Consider the following 26,780-nt stretch of genomic DNA (forward strand, 5'->3'; position numbering starts at 1 on the left):
GATTTCTTTGTAAGAGTTGTAGTATTTCCCCCATTTCTGTACCTGTCTTCTATACATTTTGTTTTTGCGACCTTAGGTTTACCAAATGCCGAGGGGCTGATAGTTTATTTTAATGTTTTTTTTTTTTTTTTGATGGGGGACAGCCAATCCACTGTTGTATGTATCCAAATGGTGGAGTTTGAGGTTGCTAGGTCTAAGTCATAAACCAGAATTATTTGGGTATTTAATAGAACTTTTTAAAAATAATTTTCATTCATTTTGTGAATTAATCATTTTAGAGGGGGTCAGTAGCTGGTGCTACTTTATTAGGAATGCCCATGGGAAAAAATATCACTTTATGTTCTGACCATGTCAGCAGTATAGTGGACACAATTGTGGGAGCAGGATTATTGGCAAAAATACCATCAAGAGTGTGGCTACTTGAATGGATGGTAGTTCTGACCCTTTAGGCGAGTCCAACACTTAACATTTTGGTGGTCATTACGACCCTGGTGGTCTCCGACCGCCAGGGGTAATGTGGCGTCCATACCGCCAACAGGCTGGCGGTACGGAGACCCATATTTCGACCGCGGCGGTAGCGCCGCAGTCGCACCGCCGGGGCCGGCGGTTTACCGCCATTTTAGCCCCGGCGGTGATAATCCGCCAGGGCAGCGCTGCAAGCAGCGCTGCCCTGGGGATTATGACCCCCCTACCGCCAGCCTGTTTCTGGCAGTTTGCACCGCCAGGAAGAGGCTGGCGGTAAGGGGTGTCCTGGGGCCCCTGGGCATGGGCAGTGCAGGGGCCCCCTAACAAGGCCCCGGACAGCTTTTCACTGTCTGCATAGCAGACAGTGAAACGCGCGACAGGTGCAACTGCACCCGTCGCACGGCCGCAACACCGCCGGCTCCATGGAGCCGGCTCCTATGTTGCGGCCTCATTCCCGCTGGGACTCAGCGGGAATGTCGTAATGGGGGCCGCGGGAGTGCGGCCGCACGGCGGTTACCGCCTGGCGGGCGGCGGTAGCTGCCCGCCATGGTCGTAATGACCCCCATTATCTTTTAAGTGTTCTGTATCTTTATCAGCAGATGCCTCTAAGTGAAAGTTAAAATCCCCTAATACTGTGAAATTAGACAGGTGTAGACATGATTCCATGACTGCATTCATTGTTAATACAAAGTTGGCTCTAGGACATTAAATTAACAATCTATTAAATGAGGAATTCTTATATGGCTCAAATCTAAAGGTAAGGGTTTTTCAATCTAATCAGGTAACTAACTGACATGTAACCTCCAGGTGGTTGTGAAATATAACTGCTAAGCCACCTCTACTTTTGAGTAAGCATCCAATCTGAATATAGAGTAACCTGCTGGAATAGCAGTGACTGAATCGGGGCTCAATGTCTAGTCATCCCAAATTTCAATTACAAATGCTATCTTGGAAGAGTAATTCTCAATAAAAACAGCAAATTAGTGTTTGTTTTTGATTAACGAGCATGCGTTAAAAAGCGCAAATGACATATTTCCCTCTTGTTGCAATCCCAATGAGACTGATTGTATGTCTAATTTGAACGTTCCTGAGCTTTTGTTATTACTTAAGAAGAAACTGCAGCTGTTGCAGATTAAGAGCTCTAACCCGAGGACAGAATTAAAGTCAAATGTGGAGCAGAGTGTTGCCTGGATTATTAATGGAAAGGAGCTCCTCATTCGAGTACTTCAATGTTGGGCAATGCTGGTGGGCAATTTGACCAGGTGTTCCAGCGTTAGGCACTGGCTGTGCGCACATGGGCACAGGCAGGCTTGCATTTGGCTCACCTTCAGCACGCATGTGACATCAGAAGGGCTTTGCCAGGATCATGATTAAAATCTGAATGCGATTTAGCACATCAGAAGAAAATAAGTGGGCAAATTAAAGTCACAGGAGTATACTGTAGGTAAACGTGCTAAATAAAAACAAATGCCTAGAGTTAGGATGATGGCACTTTTTAATAAAAATCTGGGTGTGACAAACTGTAAGAAATTTAGTTTTGGTTGTGGACGATGTGACGCTTGCACAAGTAATAGTGCCACAATTTCCCCTTACTGGGAACCAAGCATTCCACTGAAGCACTAAACTCTCTTAGGGTAGTAAAGCAGAGCAGTTCAAGGCCTACTCAGCAAAGATGGCTGGGGCTAGTAATTACCATTTGGTGGAACACAATCATAACACACAATAAATGATTGTCCAGTCCAAGATTTTTCTTTAGAATTGAAAAGTACATTTATTACACAGTACTAAATACTACACATTAAGTGAAAGTTGTACATCTCATGCAGATAGAAATACATTGGTGACACTGTGCAATCACATTTGACCCCTAAAGGTAATGACTCCCAAAATAACAGCACTCCCCACCTACACCAGATAGAACATCACAAGATAAAGGGCGTTTTACTTCAAATAAAACTGGTATATTGACTTTTCCACATGTCACCATATCAATATATAAGGCCAGCCTATTGACTTTATCTAGCAGTCATCACGCTAAAAAGCACATGTTAAATTGAACATAATTTCACTGAAATCAATAACCATGTATAAATCGAGCATTTCAACTTTGATCAAAAATCACTGTGAGCATTATGTTATCAATTTGCTGAACATTGCATTGGGGCTTGGCCTTAAACCTATATTCTGTCCCTACATGTTGACATCAAGCCCTGCACATGCAGCTTCCCTGCACTCAGCGCACTCACCTCCTGTGTCACCTGGATCTCCTGTGCTCCTGTTAAGTGCAAGCTTCATCCCTACACTCATCTCCTGAGTTGCCCAGGCCATCCTCGCTTTGTTCTTGCTCAACCTTGTTTCTGCAACATATGCCAAGTTTTCCGGCAATCCCCTTGTATTCCAGGTTTCCAGGTCTTTTCCGAGGACTCTGATATCCTGTCTCCCAAGTCCCTTCTGAGTCTCTCCTCCATGAGCTACAATTCTGCCTCCTCTCTAACTTCTAGCAATGACCCGCTTGCTGCCTCTGAACTCCTGTAAAGTACTTCCCAGGTTCACTATTTGTTTCCAGGTTAATGGGCACTAATGTTTAGTAGGAATTCCAGGCCTATCTGCTATCTCCTTGCTTTTGCCTATAGATTCTTTCTCCAAGTCTTGGCTTTCTGAACTGTTTGCCCATGGTCTAGAGACTGTCTCCTGAATGATGCTGTGTCTTCAATTTTATAACTGAGCCTTACTGTGTTTTCTGGCATACCTTCAGAATATTTATGACTCCAACCTTGAACTGAGCGTTATAGTGTATTTTAGTATATCTTGAAACTGCTAGTGACTCCAACCCAGGTTTCAGCATTAACTGTGTTTCTAAATACTCTTGTCAATGTCTCTAAACTCAAAGCCTTTTTCCTAACACAGCCTTGGAAATCTCAGTGATTCCAATGATTTGTCTTGATGTATTTCTTACATTGTTGTGTTTTCAAGTGTCAGTCAAAATACAGAGCGTAATCATGGGAGTGTTGATGTAGGAGAGTACCATCTTTCTTGACATGTTACCTCCAATTTCTGCCTGTTTGTCAGTGTGTTTTTACTGTCTCACTGGGATCCTGCTAGTCAGGACCCCAGTGCTCATGGTTTGTTGCCAGTATGCTTGACAGTGTCACTGGAGTTCTGCTAACCAGAAATCCAGTGCTGATGCTTTCTCTGTGTACCAAATTTCTCACTACAGTTTAGTGACTTCATATACCAATTCCAACTAGCCCACTGGTCCCCCCCTTATAAGTCCCTAATATATGGTGCCCAGAGAATTAGTGTTCCAGGAGATCCTTATGGGCTGCAGCATTTCTTTTGCCACCCGTAAGGAGCTCATACAAACACTTGTTTAGGACTGCCATTGTAGCCTGAGTGAAATAGTGCACACACTATTTCACAGCCATTTTTCACTGCACCATGTAACTTATAAGTCACCTATATGTCTAACCTTCAGTTACTGAATGCTAGGTGCAAAGTTACTGTGAGTGAGGGCACCCTTGCACTAGCAAAGGTGCCCCCATGATGTCCAGGGCCAATTCCCCAGGCTTCGTGAGTGCGGGGACACCATTATAAGCGTGCACTACATGTATGTCAATACATACATGCAACTTTACAATGGTAACTCTGAATATGGCCATGTGAGGTGTCTTAGATTATGAAATTGAACCCCCAATCCAAATCTGGTATTCCGGGGCCAATTCCATGCACCCTGAGGGTTTCACCATGGACCCCCAGTACTGCCAAACCAGCTCTCTGAGGTTTCCACTACAGCCCCAGTGGCTGCCACCTCACAGACAGGTTTCTGCCCTCCTGGGGATTGAGCAGCTCAATTCCAGGAAGCCAGAACAATGCATTTCCTTTAGGAGATGGGTGTTACACAGTTTCCAATTGGAAATAGGTGTTACAGGCTTGGGAGGGGTATCCTCCCAGAGCCTCTGAAAATGCTTTGAAGGGCACAAACCATGCCCTCCTTGAAAAATCCAGTCTACACTGGTTCAGGGACCCCAGTCCCTGCTCTGGCATGAAACTGGACAAAGGAAAGGGGAGTGACCACTCCCCTATCGATCACCACCCCAGTGGTGGTGCCCAGGGCTCCTCCAGAGTGTCCCTGGCATTAGCCACCTTGGATTCCAAGGTGTGGGTACCCTCTGGGAGCATTTGAGTGGCCAGGGCCAGAAGGTGATGTCAGAGACCCCTCCTGATAGGTGCATTCATGGGGGGTAGCTAATCCCCCTCTCAGGGCTATTTAGGGTCTCTCCTCTGGGTGTTTCCTCAGATTTGGTTTGCAAGACTCCCCCAGGACTCCTCTGCATCCTCTGCTTCAGCTTCGGAACATCGGATCAACCGCAGACTGTTCCAGGAACCGCTGTAACTACAACAAAGTTTCCAGGAAGGTTCCTGTTACCTGCAACTTCAGCTCCAGCCAGTTACTGCAACAGTTTCCAAGGTGTGCATGCTCTGAGGACTGGCTGTCTTTACCCTGCACCAGAAGAACCAAAGCAATCTCCTGTGGAGTGACAGAGTCACTTCCTTGCTTCCGCAGGCACCCCTCTGTGACAACGACCGGTACACTGGGACTCCTCTCCTGTCAACGAGCATGATCCCTGGAACACAGGTGGTGAATCAAAGTGATCCTGACTGTCCAAAGGTCCAGCTGTCCAAATTTAGTGGAGGTAGGATCTTGCCTCCCCGTGCCAGACAGTACCCCTGTGCATTGTGTGTTCTGCAGCTCCCTGGGCTTCTGTGCACTTCTTCCAAATTTCTTTGTGCACAGCGTGGCCAAGGTCCCCAGCACTCCATCCTGTGATGCACAGCTCTCTGAGTTGTTCTCCGGCGGTGTGGGATCCTCCTGTGTAGTGTTGTGACAACCGCACTTTGCAACTCCTTTGTCCCCATGTCCTGGGACTCCTGTGGGTGATGCCTGGTCTTCTGAGGTCCCTTTGAAGTGCTGATAGCCCCCTCTGCCTCCTCAGTCTGAGTGGAGGCCCCCAGGTCCCTACTGGTTCCGGGGAGCTCCTCTTTGATGCAAAAAGCATTCTTGTTTGAACCAAGGCTTGTTGGTTGAATCCAGCAATACAAACAGCCTGCATCCAACAACTCTACGTGGGACATCTCTTGCACCAAACATGAACCCACAGTTATCTTTTTTGGTGCATTTCTGCCCTTTTCTTCTAACCAGAGAATCCACTTCCGCACCTTCTTCCAGGTGGGCAGGGGCACGTGTTCCTCCTGAACTCTTCATCGCCTTCTGGACTTGGTCTCCTCTCTCCACAGGTCTTCAGGTCCAGGAGTCCATCATTGGTTGCTTGCAGTCTTGCTTGGTTCTCGGATAATTCTTCATCATGAATTGCAGTGTGCTCTGAGGAAACTTGCTGTACTTTATTCCTGCTTTCCTGGGCTCTGGGGTGGAGTACTTTACTTACCTATGGTGTTTTCTTATACTCCCAGTGCCCCTCTACACACTACACTTGCCTAGGGGGGAATCCGACTTTCGCATTCCACTATTTTAGTATATGGTTTGTTTTGCCCCTAGGCCCATTGCAATCTACTTTTTCACTGTTTGTACTATTCTATGACTGTTTATTTACCTGATTTTGGTCACTAGTGTATATATTGTGTATAATACCTCCAGAAGGAGTGTTGCCTCTAAGATATTTTTGGCCTTGTGTCACTAAAATAAAGTACCTTTAATTTTCGTAACACTCAGTATTGTCTTTTATTGTGTATAAGTACTGTGTGACTACAGTGGTATTGCAAGTGCTTTGCATGTCTCCTAGTTCAGCCTTGGCTGCTCTGTCTAGAGCTACCTGTAGAAAGCCTGGCTTCTAGACACTGCCTACATTTCACTAATAAGGGATAACTGGACCTGTTATAAGGTGTAATTACCTTAGGTATCCACTACAAACCAGGCCAGCCTCCTACAGTTGATAACTCCAACCTTGTATCAAGAACAATTCAGTTTCATGGGAATGTACATTGTTAAGTCCTGACCTATGTGCAGAGAATAACACTGGGAAAGCTGGTATCCCCAACTAGTGTCCCATTGTACATAATCAAGTCCTTGCATATTTGTAAAGCACAATCTTGGGAAAGCTGGTATCCCAACCTTGTGTCCCATCAAGTCTTACCTCAAGTTCATGTAGTTCTGAATGTAATCCAATGCTGATGGCAACCTGCTCTCAAACATACCTTGCGATTTGTTAAACTTCCAACCTATGTGCTCACGGAAACCTGGTTATGTATTTCCTTGTGGCTGCCTCTGATTCCCCAAAAAATATTTGTTGAGTGCTGTTTTTGGAGTGCCATTAACTCCAATCAATGTTCTGAGTTTTCCATAGAGTGACTTAACTCTACCTAGTACTTCCAGTTCTTATTCAAGAGTTCCAGATGATTCCTCCAGAGTATCTGATTCATCCGCTCTTATGTTATGATTATTTAAGAAACCTGTGAGTGTGAAATACAAAAAGTATTGTATTCTAAACTTTGTAGAAAATCTATGCACTGTAGGTAATTGTCTTTTCTTGTTTTTTTAAAGTTTTTTTTTTAGTGCATTGCGTTTTCCGGAAACCAGAAGTACTGACTGGCAAATATCCTTCTTTGACTAAACCAGAAGGTCAGGAAGTGACAACCCTTTTTAGCAGAGTAATGCTGACCGCAAGTTTTCTCCTTTGTCACGTTGTCCCTTCCCCCTCCTAGAAGTTGTTGGTTACTAGGATTACTATCACTGTACCTGACCTCTTCTAGCTATGGGAGTGGGGTCTAGTATGGGGTCCAGTGTCGTCACCATGATTGGAACATGTGTGTGTGTGACAGAAGGCAAAGCCTCACACAGTCTACCGCTTGGGCAACATGGATGTACGGATGTATGTTCTGAATGTGGGCCAGATCCTGCCCATGAATAATTTGAAAGGTTTAGATCTTGCCAGGACCATAGTGTACCTGCAATTTGTAGTCCATTTTGGCAAATTGAAAAAACAAATAAATGTACTCACTTTCAGATATGTTGTCTTAGCAAAATTACCCCCTAATTGTACTATCCCAACATTACATGTTCTGCCAATGTTTAGCTGCTAGTTCAACACAGAAATAGGAAGAGCCTTTCTAATCACATTATTGTTTTTGATGAACAAGGTGTAGAATTCCATGGTCAGCAGAAACAAGAAGCCTTCCAGTAGTTATAATATTGAGTTGTAAATTAAAAACTTCCTTAGCTCCTCTTTTAAATCACCTTCAGACTGCTACCCGTTCAGAAACTAAGTTATTGGGGTAAATAATAAGATAATGGAAGGAAGAATTAAGAGTAAACTGTATCTCTTTTTTGTGATATCGAACAATCTATTTTTGAGCTTCCTGCCAAAACTGTGAAAATCCAGAGGTTGGTGCCTTTACTTTGTGCACAGTCCCTAACAGACTTGAGTGTCCAGTTGATTAAGAGACTAATCAGTATGACCCTCCATGTGACCCAGAGCTCCCCCCTATGACTGTTACTTCACATGAGATTTCACAACCCATAATATTGCCAGTAACCTTGATTGTTTTACCCCAACAGAAACTGAGGCTATCTTTGCTGATAGATTCCGGAGCCATGGGGAATGTTTTAGATTTATAGTCAGCACATTCAGTGCCCATCCCTATGGTCAATAAAAGTGAGCCAGAGCAAGGGAGCTCAGTAGATGATTTGTTACTTTCCTCTGGGTTTAGTATATAATAAACTACACCGGTATCAATGATTTCTGAAAAAGGGTACACAGAGACTTAGACCTTTGATCTCATAAACAAACCCACAATCCTGTTATGAGCAGGGCCCTACACCTTGGCACTTTTAAATCAGATTGTTGGCAAAATCACTGTCTCAATTACACACATAGAAGTTTGTCTTTATTGGCACACGTGGCCCTTACTTTTTACTCCTTGACTCTTTGCTGAGGAATTAACCTGAATATGCCAGACCACAGGGGTAAACAACTGATCACACTTCTCCCTCCCCATAAAGAATCACACAGATGCTGCACCAGGCACCAATCCATCTGTTAGTCAGATTTCTTCCCCTCCAGAGCCAGAGACAGGCCCCATTGTATCATTTGAGAGTGTGAACCTGAATGAAAAAGAGATTCAATTTTTAGACATGTAGAGCTTGTTCAGCCCTATCTTGTAGAAGCCAGTGCATCACAAACATCTTTTTACAGAGTTCCTACATCACATAGTTATGTTATAGGACACCTGCACCCCAGTTCCCACGTATTAAAAAAGATATTGCCGGCAGAGAAGGGTTCTTTTAGTCACAATATTCTGAAATCAAATTTCTCACATATTGGCCTTTCTGAGCATTGTGAAAGTCATAGGGGCCAAAGAACCTGTGAAGGTATTGTGAGGTGAAAAGAGAGTACAAATGATATCAGTACATAGGTAATGAAAGAAAATAAGCCTGAATCCCCTCTGCTCCCTTATTATGGTGCTGCCCTGCCTGCCCCTATGGAAGAACTAAAACCAGAAGTCAAGAACAGTGTGTGAAATTGGGTTGTTGGTTGACTGAGGTATGAGTCTTGGTCATGCCACAGCCACAATGTTTTTCAGAGAGAACCACAAAAGGTATATAATTTAACCTGTGATTAACTCTCAATATCTTGGCAGGTTAAACTTAGAGGCAATGTGTTAAGTGTTTATGTAGTATGCACATAGCAATACAGTGAAAATGCAACACAATACAAATCCACATTTTGAAAAATAGAGACACTTTTACTACATTTTTGACACCAAAACCATAGAAATCTAGCAGGATTGGAGTTATGAATTTTTAAAGTTTAAGGTTTAAAATGGCAAATCCTTAGGGCCGTATTTATACTCTGGTTGCGCCGAATTTGCGTCGTTTTTTTCGACGCAAATTCGACGCTAAACTAACGCCAACTAACGCCATATTTATACTGTGGCGTTAGACGCTTCGGGCGCCAAAGTGCCCGGAGTGTGCGTCATTTTTTAGCGTGAACCCCTTCCTTGCGTTAATGATATGCAAGGGAGGCGTTCCCGTCTTAAAAAATGACTCCCAGGCCTTTACGTGGTATTTATACTCCCGGGCAAAAATGACGCCCGGGAGTGGGCGTGGCCAAAAACGGCGCATTTGCGCCGCTTTTTAACGCCTGGGTCAGGCATGGCGTTAAGGGACAAGTGGGCTCAAAATGAGCCCAGAGTGCCCTCCCCTGCCCCCAGGGACCCCCCCTGCCACCCTTGCCCACCCCAGGAGGACACCCAAGGACGGAGGGACCCATCCCATGGACATTAAGGTAAGTTCAGGTAAGTTTTTTTTTTTTTTTTTTTGTGGCATAGGGGGGCCTGATTTGTGCCCCCCTACATGCCACTATGCCCAATGACCATGCCCAGGGGACAGAAGTCCCCTGGGCATGGCCATTGGGCAAGGGGGCATGACTCCTATCTTTACAATGATAGGAGTCATGTTGATGGGGGATGGGCGTCGAAAAAAAAATGGCGCAAGTCGGGTTACGACGATTTTTTCGACGTAACCTGACTTGCCCCATTTTAATACGCCCATACGCCATTTTCCCCCTACGCCGGCGCTGTCTGGTGTACGTGTTTTTTTTCCACGCAAACCAGGCAGCGCCGGTCTGCTTGCGCCGGCTAACGCCATTCCATAAATACGGCGCCCGCATGGCGCTTCAGAATGGCGTTAGACGGCGCTAAATTTTTTGACGCTAAACTGCGTTAGCGCAGTTTAGCGTCAAAAAGTATAAATATGGGCCTTAGTCTTAGAAAATTGCCATCTATGTTCCTGGTTCCAGGTGTGGATGACGACCACTTAGGGATTCAGGACTCAGGCTGGATCTAGGTGCAGGCTCAAGATAGTGGGAGCCTGTAATAGCCTTGAGACTCTGAACAGGAGGCGAGCAAAACTAGCCCTATGAGTAACTTTGGAAGTTCTAGGAACAGGTGAAGATGAAGGGCTCCAAATCAGGGCTGGCCTCTGAAGATTTAAGGCAGGCTCCAGGCAGCAAAGCAGTCCTCACAGGTACAGCAGCAGCCAAGCACAGTGCACAGCAGGTTACAGCAGCAGGCAGTCATCTGAGAGCCCTTCTGTAGATCCATTAATGAACTGAAGAGTGGGTCCCAAAGCCCTATCTTTAGACCCTGGTACCCTACTCCTAGAAGTTGGCAAACATTTCTAGGATTGTTCTTTGAAATTCCAGACGTTCCGTGCCTCCTCTGGCTCCTAGCTGGATGCACTGACAATAGAGGGTTGTTAAGCCTATTGTGTGGTTGCAAAGGACAAACTATTCAGGTGCAAGGGGTCTGTTCTTAGCTCTGCCCCCCATCAAATCAGCTTATGGCCCATTCCATTCAGGCTCTGGTAATCTCACTATTGTGTGACTGTCTGGAGTAATTTCACAAAGTCGCAGCTGTCAGTTAAACCCAGTAATGTGTCCTAAGGCAAGCTGCAGGGCTAAGGACAGGAAAATGCCAACTGGCTAAAAGTACTGAATTGGGTTGCTGGGCCTATTCACTCAGCAAGGTTGGACCATTTATACACCAAACAACAGTAGATACATATGGTGATAATCATTTTGTTCACCCAATTTCTGAAAGTGATCAAGTTTTTAATTTTCTTTACCTCTTAGTTATTTAGTTAAACCTTCAGGCCCATATTTATACTCTGTTTGTGCTGAATTTGTGTCAAAAAAAGGTATGCAAATTCGGCGCAAACCTAACACCATATTTACACTTTAACGCCTGACCCGCGAACGTTAAAATTCAGCAGTGTGCGTCATTTTCTGAATGCGTGAAACCGCCTTGCGTTAATGACATGCAAGGTAGGCGTTCCCGTCCAAAAAATGACTTTAAGGCATGTGCGCCTTATTTATACTCCTGCATCATTTTGACGCACAGGAGGGGACGGGCCTTAAAAAATGACGCACAGCCTGATTTGTGCTGACCATGGAAGCAGTCCACAGGTGCCCTTCCTTGTCCTCAGGGACACCCCCTGCCACCCTCACCCACCCCTGGGGAACACCCATGGATGGGGGGACCCATCCCAGGTAAGTACAGGTAAGTATTTTTTTTATGTGGCATAGGGGGGGCCTAACTTGGGCCCAATGACCATGCCCAGGAGACAGAAGTCCACTGGGCATGGCCATTGGGCAGGGGGGGCATGACTCCTGTCTTTCCTAAGACAGGAGTCATTTCAATGGGGGTTGTGCGTCAAAAAATGGCACAAGTCCGTTTAGAGTCATGATTTTTTACTCTAACCGGACTTGCATCATTTATTGACGCACAACCCCCATTCTTCCCTACGCCTGCTTTGCCCAGTTAGAGTAATTTTTTTTACTCTAACCAGACCGCAGCGTCGACTAACGTCAATCCATAAATAAGGTGCTGGCCTGGCGCGTTGGAATGGCATTAGCTGGCGGTAAATGTTTTGACACAAACCAGCGCCAGCGGTGGTTTGCATCAAAAAGTATAAATATGGGCCTTAGTTTCTTTTTAACCAATGCATTTATACACTTTCCATATTGTTAAGACAAACATTGACAATATTTTTAAGCCCACTAACTCCAGAAACAAGGACACAAATCATATATCATGCATCAAATTAATAAAAAACACAGTACTATAAACACAACTAAGTTATACCAGTTATTAGTTAAAAATATAAATGGAGTTGTCCTAGTCTGACAAATTTTTTAGAAAAATCTTTATTTGTATGCATTTTCGGATTGCCTTGTGTGGTTATTAATTATCACCAGCTCCCTTGTGAAGCACAGTCAATGCATTTCAAATTCTCTTTATTATGGGTTATCCTCAGGACCAACACTGGTTTCCAGACCGATGCCCCTGTTCAACTAAAAATAAAATAAGCAAAAACATGTTTGTTAACTCTGTTATTTCAAAGAAAGGGGATATGTGTTATCTTTGCCATTTAATTGTTGACATTGACCTCTCCTTTTTCCCTTTTGAAAAGTGTAGTGGATCTTATTAGTTTTATTGGGACTCAGGAGGTTAGCTTAAGCTTTTGGCTTACATGCCTGTGTCCCCATTACCTAGTGACTTTTAATCTACTGAGTTTGCTCTTTTTTAGCCCATTTATTTTATTATTTATTTTAAAATGGCTGCCATGTTTATAGTTAGAGAAATGTTTTGTTCTTTTGTTATCAGTGCCACTCTGTGAAAGCGTCACCATAGCGTCATAGTCAAGTGATGTACGTAGGTAGGCACATCATGTCCCCTTCTCACTTATATGTGACAGGAACATAATGTACACTTGATAGGGACTTTTTACATAATTGCCGCCACCAGTATACCTCCTTATCTATTGTTTTGGAACATACCTGTGTCAGGGGTCCTACATGGTCTGTATAAACACACCTCCCACAGACAGGGTTATCAGAAGGATTCTTACCAGATGCCATCAAAGCCATCTATGCTGCACATCACCTTGCTACAGAATTCAGCCTTCGTGTCACCACAGAGTCTGACCTAGACCTCATTGCAATGTAATAAGGGTTGGGGGCGCTTCTCATGGACATGGCACTCGCAGATTAGGTTTATCACACCTAGCTCTCATTAGGTTAGGGATTAGGTTTTCTATGCTAGGAATTTAAATTTCTTGTTTACTGTGAGATGGTGGGGGTCTTTGGATTCATGACTTTCATCTTCACAATCATGCTTCTTTTATTATGCATTATCCTAATTATTTCAGCTCATGCATTTTACTGTATATTCTATTTTTTTTCAATGAACCTATTGAAAACTCAACTGCATCTCCTTCATTGCCTGTGTGGGAATGAGACTTGTTGCTAACATGAGAAAAGGATAACTTTTGTAACACCACAACTCCCCTTAGATGTCAAAATCTAGAGTCCATGCGTAAGGCTGACAGAAATTACCTTTTACTGTTTGGGTTTTTGGTGATGTACTGCTTGATTTAAATCAAGGTATTCATTTAGCCCAATACCGAACATTTAGGTGTTCAATCTTCATGTCTTAATGTATATATATTGTTGAAGACATACATAATCATTTGTATTGATATGTATTATATTGTTGTTTTTGAGAAATATCCTTTTAGTAGTATTTAATAGTAGCTCATAACTTTGTTTTAGTTTATAGTTCATATTTCCCTGGTCGAGCTACTGTAACCAGGTCAGGGAACCCCATTGATCTTTTACCTATGGTTTAGACACTTTTGTCGTTTATTGTATCTAGATTAACTCTCATGTATGTCTTATTATTATAAGTTGTTGTACTATTTTCCATGTGCTTCTTGAGCTCAGGGAGTCCTATGGTTTTTCTTGTATCTGTACCAGATGATTGGCACACGTATGGTACATCATTCTATTTTTGGGTGACTAGTGGTGGCGGTCTTAAGTACGCTGATGTGAGCACGATTCCTACAGTGAGAACCTCCTGTGAGTTTAGTTCTTTTGTTGACTCTATAACCTATAGGTCCCATATAATATGGATAGTATCAATAATATAAAAAGACCATGTGAACACATGAGTTGAACTTGCATGCTTGGACAATCTGGCACACAGCCTTTGATAAACTGCAGATAACAGGTCACTTTACACCACGGTTAAATGTTTGGGCCAGTTTCCAGTTCCTTTTTCATTTCTTATGACATCTACTAGCCATGTCTTTTAAAAAGGGAAAAAAACATTGGTTTCTGCCCTTTTTAAAAACTCCCAGTAGTTTCATATTGGGCTACTCTTCAGAGACATTGGTCTGCACCGTCTGATTGTTGGACAAAGCAACAAATGAGACGCTATAACTAGAGCATTGACGACCACTTACCACTATTTTATCACATAGAGGTCATGATAGATAGGCAGTAATGTCTGATTGTTGCTTTTGCACTTTCCCTCTGCTTAACTTTTGCAGTGCATGACGTTTATATGTGGGGAGACCTACAGGATTTGCATTAGTTTCAGATCCTATCTGTGATGAAGTGAAGCTCGCAGTCACCTGTTAAAAACCATAATGGACATCAGCTCGTGCATATCTGGAGCCTTTGAGAATGATAGCTCCTGATTACCTCGTCTATTCTTTATTTCTTTTTCTGCGTTCTCCTGGTTACCACTTTCTCTTCTAACTTTTGTATTTTTGCCCTCAATATTTAATTGATCTTGTATTGGTTTTAGTGAGAATGATTGATCTAAGCTACTTGAACAACCCAGATCGGATCTGGGGCATCCTTAGGTTTTAACCAACCTAATGAAGGATGGTACAAACTGATGGAGCTAAGGAAAAAAGCAAAACGAACTGAGTTACATGCTGATTTCATTTTAGAATACCTGAAAGCAGGAGTCATTCCATCAATCCTTAGAGTAAGAAATATACCAGGCCTGTTTGTTGAGATCAGACAATTTTTAGAGAAATGGACTTTAATATCCAACTGTTGTTCCCGGGATTGTATGATTCTTATAGTAAAAGCAGCAAGAGAGTTGATGGAATTACTAATGAAGGAAATTCAAATGCTAGAAGATTAATTAAAAACACAAGATTTGGTCCAGGAAGCGAAAAAACTAATAGAAGCAATTAACCAGGAGCTAGAGTCTTTTAACTTATACCTTATCAAAAGAAAGACTGCTAAGTTAAGGAAAGATATCAGATGGTTCTCTAAAGAAAGAGCTTACCCCTACCTGTCAGAAAAATATTATCAAAGCCAACAACAGAATGTACCAGAACATGACCGCCAGTTCTGGACTAGTAAAAAGATTGTTACATTCTCTGACACCTCCGAGTCAGAAGGAGATGGAAACTCCAATCAGTTTGACCAATATGGCAACAGGGCAGGTCAAAATGAGGGGTCTAATCGCTCTGACCATTTTTTTTCCAGGAGAGGAAGACACAGGACCAGATTCAGGAACTACCAGAGAGGGAGATACCACAATAAAGACAATCCGCAACATGCATTACAAACGCAGAGACAACAGTATGGGAGGGATTGAATGCTATACCAGTGTTTAATCTTAGTTCCACTCCAATAGACGCAGATACAGATTCACTATTAAAGAAAGGTCTATCATTTGTCCCTAGTGTTTCAATTAATCGGTTTCGATTGATGTCAGATTTTCACGTCTTTTTTTGGAGTATTAGATTTAAGAGATTTTTTGAAGGTAGAAATTATACTATCGAGATGAATCTATCGGGCCTGAAACCTGTCTCAATTTTTACACCTCATTTGGACATGGTAGGACCAGAAGTGAAGATTTTTGAGAATATTGTTTTGGAAAAAATGTAAACTATGTTTAGATTAATTCCCAAACCCCATTACAATCTCAATATATGTGAACAACAGGCACTGATTAAGTTACAAAAAGACGAACATACCACGGTCAAACCCTGGGACAAAGGGGGGTGGTATAGTTTTGATGGACACTGAAAAATACAAATCTAAGATACTGAGCATTTTGGATGAGTCTGTATACTACGAAAAAGGCAAGAATAGTTGGCAAACACGTGTCAGACAGGAAATACAGAAGATGAGCAATGAGGCACTAAGCAAAGGATTAGTCCGTGAACAAGAATACCAATATCTAAATCCATATATGACTAGGACTCCAGTTTTCTATGGAATACCTAAGATACACGATAATAAGGAGGATCCTCCTCTTTTGCCCATTGCGTCTACAGTTGGGTCACTTACTGAACCCTTATATAAATATGTAGAAAAATGTTTGAAACCTAGAGTGGCAAGCCTTCATGCATATATAAGAGATACTGGGCATATCATCTCCAAACTGGAAGGCACTCCCTTTAATCCGATCACCCAGATTTTAGTAACTATGGACATTGAAGCTTTGTACACCAATATCCCACAGAGGGAAGCATGGCAGGCAGTTGCCCGTCTTTTTGAAAGAGAAGGTATGACAGATCATTTCCTATTTGTCTTACTGTGTTTAAACATTGTTCTCCAAGAATTTTTTTTTGAGTTTGATGGAAACATATACCAACAAAAGAAAGGAGTTAGAATGGAGGCAGCTTGTGCCCACAGTGTAGCGAATATCTTTGTGGGTAACTTTGAAGAAATACACATCTAAAATTAAATAGCTCCCTTCTATGAAAACATAGAATTTTGGTCTCGGCACATTGATGATATTTTTTTCATCTGGACGGGACAAGAGGAACTGCTTAAAGAATTCAGTGAAGGGATCAATGTCTCTGACCCTAACTTAAAGTTTACCATCCATACAAGTAGAGAGAAGGTTGAGTTTCTTGATATCTGGATTAGACATAACAATCTCCAATTAGAGATGTCCCTGTATATCAAACCCACTGCTAAAAATACTATACTCCATTTTGATAGTTTCCACCCGACAAGTCAAAAACAGGGAATACCTTTTAGTCAGTTCCTGTGTATCTGCAGGAACTGTACTAATTTACGAGATTTTGAATATCATGCAGATATTCTACAGCAGAAACTCCTGCTATGAGGATACCCTAAAAGAATAATGAAGGACTCCTATAAAAGAGCAAAATACTACAACATGGCCAGTATGTTTGAGAGACAGAATAAAAATTCAAAATCACAGATGGTGTGTGCCATACAACACTCTAATTTGAATGAAAGAATTAGAAAAAAATAATCTTGACTAACTGGCATATACTTAACAGTGACCAAAAATTATCATCTTTGGAACGTCCTTTATTCGCTTTTAGAAAAAATCAAACTATCTCTAACAAATTGGTCAAGTGTGGTACCTGTAAGGCATGTCCTGGAGCCATTGTAGGAGACACATTGCAATGAAATCAAAAGAACTACAAACTTGTAGACGTGACAAATTGTAGAACAGTGAATTGTGTCTACTTGATTTGTTGTCCATGCACCTTGGGATATGTTGGCAAAACAGGACATGAAGTCAGATTAAGAATGCTCAAACATATGTCCAATATATGTAATAATAGGGAGGGAGCTCCTCTAATACAGCATTGAAAACACTTTGGACACAATGTGGAAGATTTGACATGGACTGTACTAGAAAAAATCAGGAGGTCGGGAACAGTAGAGGAGAATAAGGCCAGGAAGAAACAGGAGGTCTAATGGATTTTTACTTTGGCACATGTAATAGAGGTTTAAATGAACACATTCCGTGGGAGAACACTATTGGCTAACTGTATTGGTGCTTCATATTTGAAGTACACCTTAGTTGTATTTATTTCAAGTTTGTAATGCCTCCCTTTAATATCTGCCAGGAAGGAGTATTATAGCCCAGATAGAACTTTCTATTATTGTCAGCATGCATTAGAGAATTAGATGGCTAATCCATGACTCACGGTATATGCTTCCAATCGGCCCTTTAGAATTTTCCTTTTGATCTTGCAAACCTGTATAAGAGAGCATTTTAATATTCTCCCAGGTAGTTTGCATTCTTTTTTGCCCTTGTTATTATGGTTGCGTTTATACCCCTCTGTATCGTGTTTTACAGGTTTAGTTTTAAATATTCATCCCACTTGGATGATACATTCCGAGTTAGGCTATAACCTAAAGTTATATAATTTCATTTTAAGTCATCTTAGTAAACCTTTTCTAAGATGGCGGCCATCTTGAAGTCTGCAGCCCCTTTGCTGCCTATACGCAAGTGTTTTTCATGACAGTTTACCAGAGGTCTATAAGATTAATATAGAGTGCGCTGTATTGACGTTCTTTGATAGAAACCTTGCACTTATATATTTAGCATGCAGGCAAGAAATATGACAATTAAATCGGATGAAATGCCGTTAGTAAGAGTGTGGACAATTCCGTTGTACCCAATTTTTAACTTTATTAGCAATTCATTCTTAACATGGCGGCCATTATAGCAGTCCGCATTTTCATTGTTGCGCACACTCTAGTCTTCTAGGTAATCTATCCCACGTGACTGTCCTAATAAAAAGGAGTTTGTCAGACCGGCGTTTTCGCTAAGAAACACGTGTCTGTTTATCGAACATCTGGGTAAGAAGTAGCACTTATGGCTCGGTCCATACTTTACGTCTAAGCATTTTTAGCATGAACCTTCTAAAGTGAAGTAATCATTACTTTAAGCTAATAGAGAAATTGTTTCCATGCACTTTTCCATTTTTTCTGTGTTTTAAGATCCATCTGATAACATAAGACACGTGGCCAGTTCTATCCTCCTGAATAGAGTCCTGGTCTTAGGATCTGTTTGGCATTGCACAGGTAAAACAAATGAAAAGGCTTTCTTAGTCCTATATAAATGTCCTTAATGATCTTTACTTCAGAGTAGCCTAATTGGTATTTTGACTTTTCTTCTATAGATAACAGTACCATGTATTATTTGAGGCACAATCCTTAAATGGCAGCAAAGGGCATACCTCCTGTGTCCTTGTGAGTGGAGGTTTCCCATTCGAGAAACTATAACAGTGCCACTTCGCAGGTATTGGGATAGATAATTTACTATTACTAACTTCACAGAACACAGAGCTTTTTGTCACACAATTTCTTATAAAAGTGTTTGGCCATTTCTGTTTTGATACACAATGAAATACCAATTCCACTTATAATTTTCAAATGTATTCTCACTTCGGTTCTGTTTTCTCATACCTGCTCACTCTCTGGTTGTTTGAGTCACCTACCGTTACTCTATTCCTATATGCATGAGTGCATTTTACTATATTAATTCTATTTGGGTCTTTTGGATGCATTAGATGCGTGCTTCTTTGCATGTGTATACTATTCAAAAAGTCTCCGTCTCCAGAATTCTGGACTCCCGCTTCTCAAGCTTGTTATTTATATGTTTTTTCATATAAGATATCATTTACTCATGTGGCATATATCCAGAATTGGGCATATGATGTAATCAGATTGCCCGGGCGCCGGGTCCACATCAATACTGGACTAGAAGATTGGGAACTGCTCTGATGAAGGTAGCCTCAAGAAAAGAGGATTACCGAAACGCGCGTAGGCTATAGGTTCCTACTGTATCTGAGTCTGAGATTGTTGCAATATTAATATTGGACTTTAACAAAAAAAAAATCTTGGCATGTATTAGGACATTCACTAATTGTATCCGTATTTTTAGGAATTGTTTTGTAATTAGGAATATCAAGTTTTTTGCATTGTTTTCTATGGATGTCTTAATAGAGAATGAATGTGGGGCAATTGAGCTAGTTCTGTAGTTTTTTTGTATTAGCTTAGGTTTTTTTATATTTTGTAATTTGTAAATAAATTAAATAAAATAATACATTGTTTATATAATTAAGATTTTGAGATGTTATATATGGTTAGAGATTTAAATCAAGGTATACATTTTGCCCAAGACCGAACATTTAGGTGTTCAATCTTCATGTCTTAATGTATATATATTGTTGAAGATATACATAATCATTTTTATTGATATATACTGTATTGTTGTTTTTGAGGAATATCCTTTTAGTAGTATTTAATAGTAGCTCATAACTTTGGTTTACTTTATAGTTCATATTTTCCTGGTTGAGCTATAGTATCCAGGTCAGGGAACCCCATTGGTCTTTTACCTAAGGTACTGCTTGAGAACCAGGAGGGTTGGGACAAAAGCTGTGACTTCCTGTAAGAGTGACTCAGTCACCTACAAAAAAAAGTGCTGCCATCCTTAAACCAGCAGTCTCATCTAGGAACAAGAGTCCAACTACGACAAAGGGTTTTATGTCCAAAGATTGAGTCAAAATATTATCACTTTCAAAAACTCTGTGAACAAAATAATTATCAGCATAGGTATCTATTGCTGTTTAAGTTTTCTAAAAGTAACATTTTCAAACTTGTAATGATAAATTAGATTTTACCATTGTTGAGGATTTATCATTACAAGTTCATAGATGACATAGCTACCACCTTGGGTTTAGAAATTACAGCTTATTAAATAGAAGAAGGAATTACTTATGTTGTTGTATGGACGGGGTAGGGCTCACAGTAGTGAAAAATGAATTTGGCAGTTTTTTACTGCTAGGACATGTCAAATTAAAAAGTACATATCCTACCTTTTATTAACACGGGACCCTGCCCTATGGGCTACCTAGGGCCTACCTTATGGGTGACTTACATGTAATAAAAGGGGAGTTTGAGGCTTGGCAAAGGGTTTTAAATGCCAAGTTGACATGGCAGTGGGACACTGCCTTCAGGATGAAATGGCAGGACTGGGAAATGTTTTAAAAAGCTACTTAAGAAGGTCACACAATAGCCTACTCCAAAAATAGACCCCGAAGGGAAGGGGGTTTGGAGAGAGAGAGAGAAATACCATACTGTTGAGGGTTGCTCGGACTGCATGAACTGCTGATCATTGACTTTTCATGATGCTCAGACCAGCTGGGACTACTGCTCGGGACTACTGCTCTGATTTGACCAGGTCTGTAAAGGATTAATAAGTATAGATAGATAGATAGATAGATAGATAGATAGATAGATAGATAGATAGATAGATAGATAGATAGATGGATGGATGGATAGATAGATAGATAGATAGATAGATAGATAGATAGATAGATAGATAGATAGATAGATAGATAGATAGATAGATAGATAGATAGACAGACAGACAGATAGATAGATAGATAGATAGATAGATAGATAGATAGATAGATAGATAGATAGATAGATAGATAGATAGATAGATAGATAGATAGATAGATAGATAGATAGATAGATAGATAGAATACCTAGTGGCAGTCGCTACAATGTAGTTATAGTTAGGACCAAGTAAACCTAGAAAAAGTGTTTTTTGTCTTTCCTATATCTTTGGCGACACTTGACAAATCTTCACAAAAACGTCCATAAAAAGTTTTCCTGAAAATCCTGTTGTACATGAGAAGTTCTGCAGTGATTCGTCAAGCGGGGGCAGAGAAAAAGAGGGTTCAAAAAAGTTGTGTTTCTCATGTTAATTCCCTTAGGGATTTTGAAAATGACTACAGCCTGAACTGCTCAATGGAAGTACACCAAATTTGGCAGAAAGGTTGCGCTTGGTCTAGAAAGAAGCATTTTTCTTGTAGGGTGCATAAAGAATTTACAAATAATAAAAAGCACGCATATTAAAGAGAGTGTGGACAGGTCACCTGCTCCCCCCTGTAGCCCCAGGGACCACCACCTCCCCAGAGCACTTATATTAAAGTAAGTACGGGGAGCAAGCGACCCCCGCATCCTGGGGACTGCCAGCTCCCTGGGGCACTTTGTTAAATGTAATGTAGGGGGGCTACCTGCCCCCCACAGCTCCGGGGACTGCCACCTCCCCAGGGCACATATATTAAAGTGAGTGTGGGGGAAAACGCAGCCCCCCACCTCCCTGGGTCCTGTCTTTAAATGTAATGTGGTGGGGCCACCTGGCCCTTCTACAGCCCCTGGGACTGCCAGCAACCTAGGGCACATATATCAAAGTGAGTGTGGTGGGGCGCACAGTCCCCCCGTAGCCCGAGGGACCACCATTACCCTGGGGCAAATTAAAAAAGAGATATGGGGTCGGTTGTGAACCCTCGGGCCCAGGGTTTCCCCACCTCCCCAGGGCAATTTAGATGTTGAAAGGGGGCCACGCAGCCCCCCCCTCAAGGAGCCATTAGTAGCCCTGGTGTATGCCATTCCCTAGGGCAAGCTCCCGCCATGTCCCAGGTAGCCCACCCCAGGGCATAGCTGTTTGCTGTGACTTGGCTGGAGCTTTAATAGCTCCTATCAAGTCACAGCAAACACTCCGCTCAGATGAAGTGAGAGCTGTCAAACAACTCTCACTTCATGCCAGCAGAAGTTTCTTCTGTTCCCTGTCCGCGAAGAGGCAGCAGGTAAACAGAGGAAACTGCTCTCACAGTGAGGGAGCTGCTTTAATCCCCTGAGAGAATGGTTGTGTAAGCGACTGTCAGTGAGTGAGAGGCTGTGTCAGTGACTGTCTGGCTGAAAGTGTGGGTGTGTGAGCGGTTGTATGTGTGAGGGAGTGGGTGTGCGAGTGGCTGTGTGGGTTTGTTAATGGGTGTGAGAGCAACTGTATGCGTGTGTGAATAGTTGAGCTAGTATTGTATGGGTGAGTGAACCGTTATGTCAGGTGTTGTGTGAGTGAGTCAGCAGGTGCATGTCAGTAGTTTTGTGGGTCTGTGACTGAGTATGTGAGTAGTTGTGTGTGTGTGGATGAACAAGAGTTTGTATGGAGATATGAGTGGGTGTGTGAGTGTTTCTGTGGATGATGTCATCAGTGATGTTATTTAAGATGTCATCAGTGATGTCATCAGTGATGTCACTGACCATGTCATGAGTGATGTAATATTTGAGGTGATAAGTAGTGCTTTTTGGGGATGCAAGTCATAGTTAGTTCAGGTAACTGTAACTGCTGAATTCCTATGGTTTTGTATGTCTCAAATGTGAGCCTCACTCTAAGGTCCCATCAACGTTTGTTTTTTCAGTGAATTTCTATGTTTTTTTTATTCTATTTTCCAACTCTAAGGTGCCTGTAACCTTTACTTTTCTCAGTGAACATATAAATATATATATATATATATATATACATATATATATATATATATATATATATATATATATATATATACACACACACAACTATAGTGCAAAGCCTTTTGGTCATGGATAGTTCTAGTGCTTTATTGCTCAAAGCAGCAGCATATTTGTGATGCGTTTCGGCTCGTACAAGAGCCTTGCTCACAGATGTATTGCATTAATGGTACCAAGTAACATGTGGTTTGGTAGCCACTGATTGGTAGTTTAATATTATATATTTGTTCTACTTGGCCCACAATGCACCTTGAAAATAATTACCCGTGTACTACAACTGCAGGACTTTCCAATTATTTTGAATCAATACATTCACCAAATGTTTCGATAAAAGTTCATCCAATTTTAAGACCTACAGTATGTAAGGAAAATAAAAGTATTTCAAGTCTGCTAATGCATTGGTAACTCCATGCCGCGGCATCATAATGTCGCTCTCAGCACCTTAATCCACAATCAACAAGAGACAGTGAAATAACTCTCCTGTATCCCTTGCTCTCTCTCACAAACGTTGTTGAAGGAAAATCATTTATTTTCTTTCTTATTTTGGGAAAATCCTTTCCTTTCTTACTCGAAGGATGGAGGTCAGGCTTTCAACAATTAAATTCAAAAGACAACTTGCTCTGTAACGATAGCACAAGACCCTGTAAGCGAGGCTCCAGCAGGAACGGAGTATACTGCAGTTAAACAGCAACACAAATATACTCCAAAGCCTTTTGGTTGTGGATAACTCTAGTGCTTATTCCTCAAAGCAGTAGCACATTTCTGACTCATTTCGGCTCATACAAGAGCCTTGTTCACAGATGTATTGCATTATTGTGGCTAAGTAACATGTGCTTTTGTAGCCAATAATTGGTAGATTAATGCTTTATATTTGTCTTACTTGGCCCACAATGCACCCTGAAAATAATCACCAGTGTACTCTAAATGCAGGACTTTCCGATTATTTCAATCGACATATTCACCAAATGTTTCAATAACAGTTCATCCAATATTAAGAGCTGCAGTGAATATATATATATATATATATATATATTTTTTTTTTTTAACAAGAAACTGAAACCAGTTATAACGCTGCACTTCAGGAAAGCTTCTTAGCTGTTTAATCAATTGTGTGCATCACCAACCATTACCACCGACGCGTTTCGACCTCCCGGCCTTGTTCACAGTATGTGAGTATTTTTTCAATGTTTGTAATTTATAGTCTATCACCTCTATCATATCTAGTGCATTATGGGACATGTGGTGACCTTTAAAAACATACATCCTAGAAAGGATACCATCCCCAATGAAATTACCTAAAAAGTATATAGTACATAGAAACCAAAAAAGTACACAAACTTCAAAAAAGTATTCTTAACAACTAATCGATATTTCAATTGGAACAAGGAAGAGAGAGGAGTCCCCATGTTACGCATTTGTCATTTTGCTTGGCAATAGTCCTCATAAGAGGAGTTCACTATTACTCACAATTATTAATCACTAATACCGTAATACTTTCACTATCTATTGATCTTATTAATATTTTCAATCATTATGTCTATTCTACTATTTTCAGCTTTTCATGGGAATTCCCCCATTAGTCACCAACTATACCCATTCATATTCTTCTATATTCGATTCAGTATCCACATATTAGCTATTCAGATGTATATATTTCCGAATATTCAATTATAAGTGATAGTGAAGTTCCTCATCCCCATTAAGACCCCTCGGGGTCTTGGTTTCGAGCTGGATTATAAATCGTGATTCCAAGTGTCTCAATTTGATTTCTCGATCTCCCCCTCTCTTGTTGCAGTCAATACATGCAGTTTCAAAGAATTTCATGTTTGTCCAATTTGCTCCCTCATGTACCATCAAATGTTTTGCCATGGCATGCGTCATATCCTTATTTTGTACGGCTCTTATGTGTTCCAAGATACGTTTCTTTAGGGGGCAGATCGTGCTCCCTACATTGCGTAAGCCACAGAAGCATTCTATTATGTGCACCACATAGGTTGTATTACAAGTAATCCTTTTATTAATCATCAACTTGTTACCACGTTGTCTGAGAATTCTCTCGTATTCGCCCATATGCACTTCCCGCAACACAGTCTGTCTGAGCTGTTAGCCAATTCAACGGTTTGTTCATCTAGAAATGACTATTAACTAATAGATCTTGTAAAGATGGTACCTTTTTAAATGTTACCATTGGTCTATCTCTAACCCTTTTTTCCAACATCTGGATCCTTCTTCAATACATCCCAATATTTGTTCAGAGTGTTTAGGATTAAATGATTCTCCTTGCTGTATGTCATTACCAGTCTTATATTTTGCTCTTCCTTTGTTACATCAGTCGTTGATTTATTTAATATCTCTTTCCTTGTCCGAGATCTTGCTTTTTGTTCTCCAGATCTGATATTTTTATATTTATATTTTCTCTGAATAAATCTCTGTCCTGTTTCAATAAACTTTTTTTTTCATTTCCTGTTCAGTAGAGCAATTTCGTTTGATACTAATGAATTCTCCATATGGTTTACTCCTCTTGAGTAATGTTGGATGGAAGCTGTCTCCATGCAGTATTCTGTTTGTGGATGTTGCCTTCCGAAACAGAGTGGTCTCAATTTTCTTGTACTCTACATAAATTTGTACATACAAAAATTCGACCCAACTTGTGCTCATGTTGTGTGTGAATTTTAGACCCAACTCATTCTGATTCCATTTTTCAAAGTATTGCACAAATTCTCTCTCCACTCCATTCCAGATGATAAAGAGATCATCTATATATCTCAACCAAATTATTGCTTTTTATGCAAATTCTTCATTATCTTCTCCCCAGGCTACATGTTCTCCCACCAACCCATGGTGAGATTTGAGTAGCTGGGTGAAAAGGAAACGCCCATCGCTGTCCCACAGATCTGGGCATACATTTGATGGTTGAACAGAAAAATAATATTCCTCAGGCATAGATCAATCATTTTCAGTAACATTTGTGAATGCTTCAACTTATTCATGTCACGTTGTTGTAAGAAGTAATGTACCACTGTCAACCTTACTTCATGACTAATGGATGTGTGTAAAGATACCACAACTATAGTGATTAGCTTGTAGCCCTCCTCCCATCCAATCCCAGCCAAAACTCTCAGAAAATCACCTGTGTCCTTTATATACGAGCTGGGACTGAGTACCATACGAGCCAAGAAGTAATCCACATATGTTGAAACTTTTTCATATATTGATCCACATCTGGATATTATTGGGCGTCCTGGTGGGTTATTCAAGCGTTTATGTATGTTTGGGAGAAATTATATTGTGGGTACAATAGGACTTTTATTACTCAGAAACCCTCTCGCCCCATCATTCAGTAAACCCTCCTTGTGCCATATATCCAGGTATTGATTTAGCTCTATGGTGAGTTCATTTAGGGAATTATTATCCAATTTCAAATAGTGATTATTTACATTCAGTTGTCGATATGCTTCCTCCATATATTGTTGTTTTTCCATAAGCACTATATTGCCCCCCTTGTCAGCCTGATTTATTTCCAGGCTTTGATTTTCCATAAGTTCCTTAAGTGCTTTCCTTTCTTGCAAAGTGATATTCTCCCTTTTGGTGTTTTTAATCTTTCCCAATTTATCTAGTTATTCCACCACCAGATCGTGAAATGTATCCATCTTATTACCTGGTGTTAGTGGCGGGCAAATTTGGATTTGGGCTTAAAGTTAGTATAACAATGTCCTCCGGAATCAATTCCTAGTTCCTCTAGGACTTGGGTCTCAGATATTGCATGGTCTTCAACATTATACATCAAATCATAGGCTGTCTTAATGTCAGATTTTTGTTGAATAATCAAATTAG

Source organism: Pleurodeles waltl, chromosome 1_2 (assembly GCF_031143425.1).
Source record: "Pleurodeles waltl isolate 20211129_DDA chromosome 1_2, aPleWal1.hap1.20221129, whole genome shotgun sequence".
Lineage (NCBI taxonomy): Eukaryota > Metazoa > Chordata > Amphibia > Caudata > Salamandridae > Pleurodeles > Pleurodeles waltl.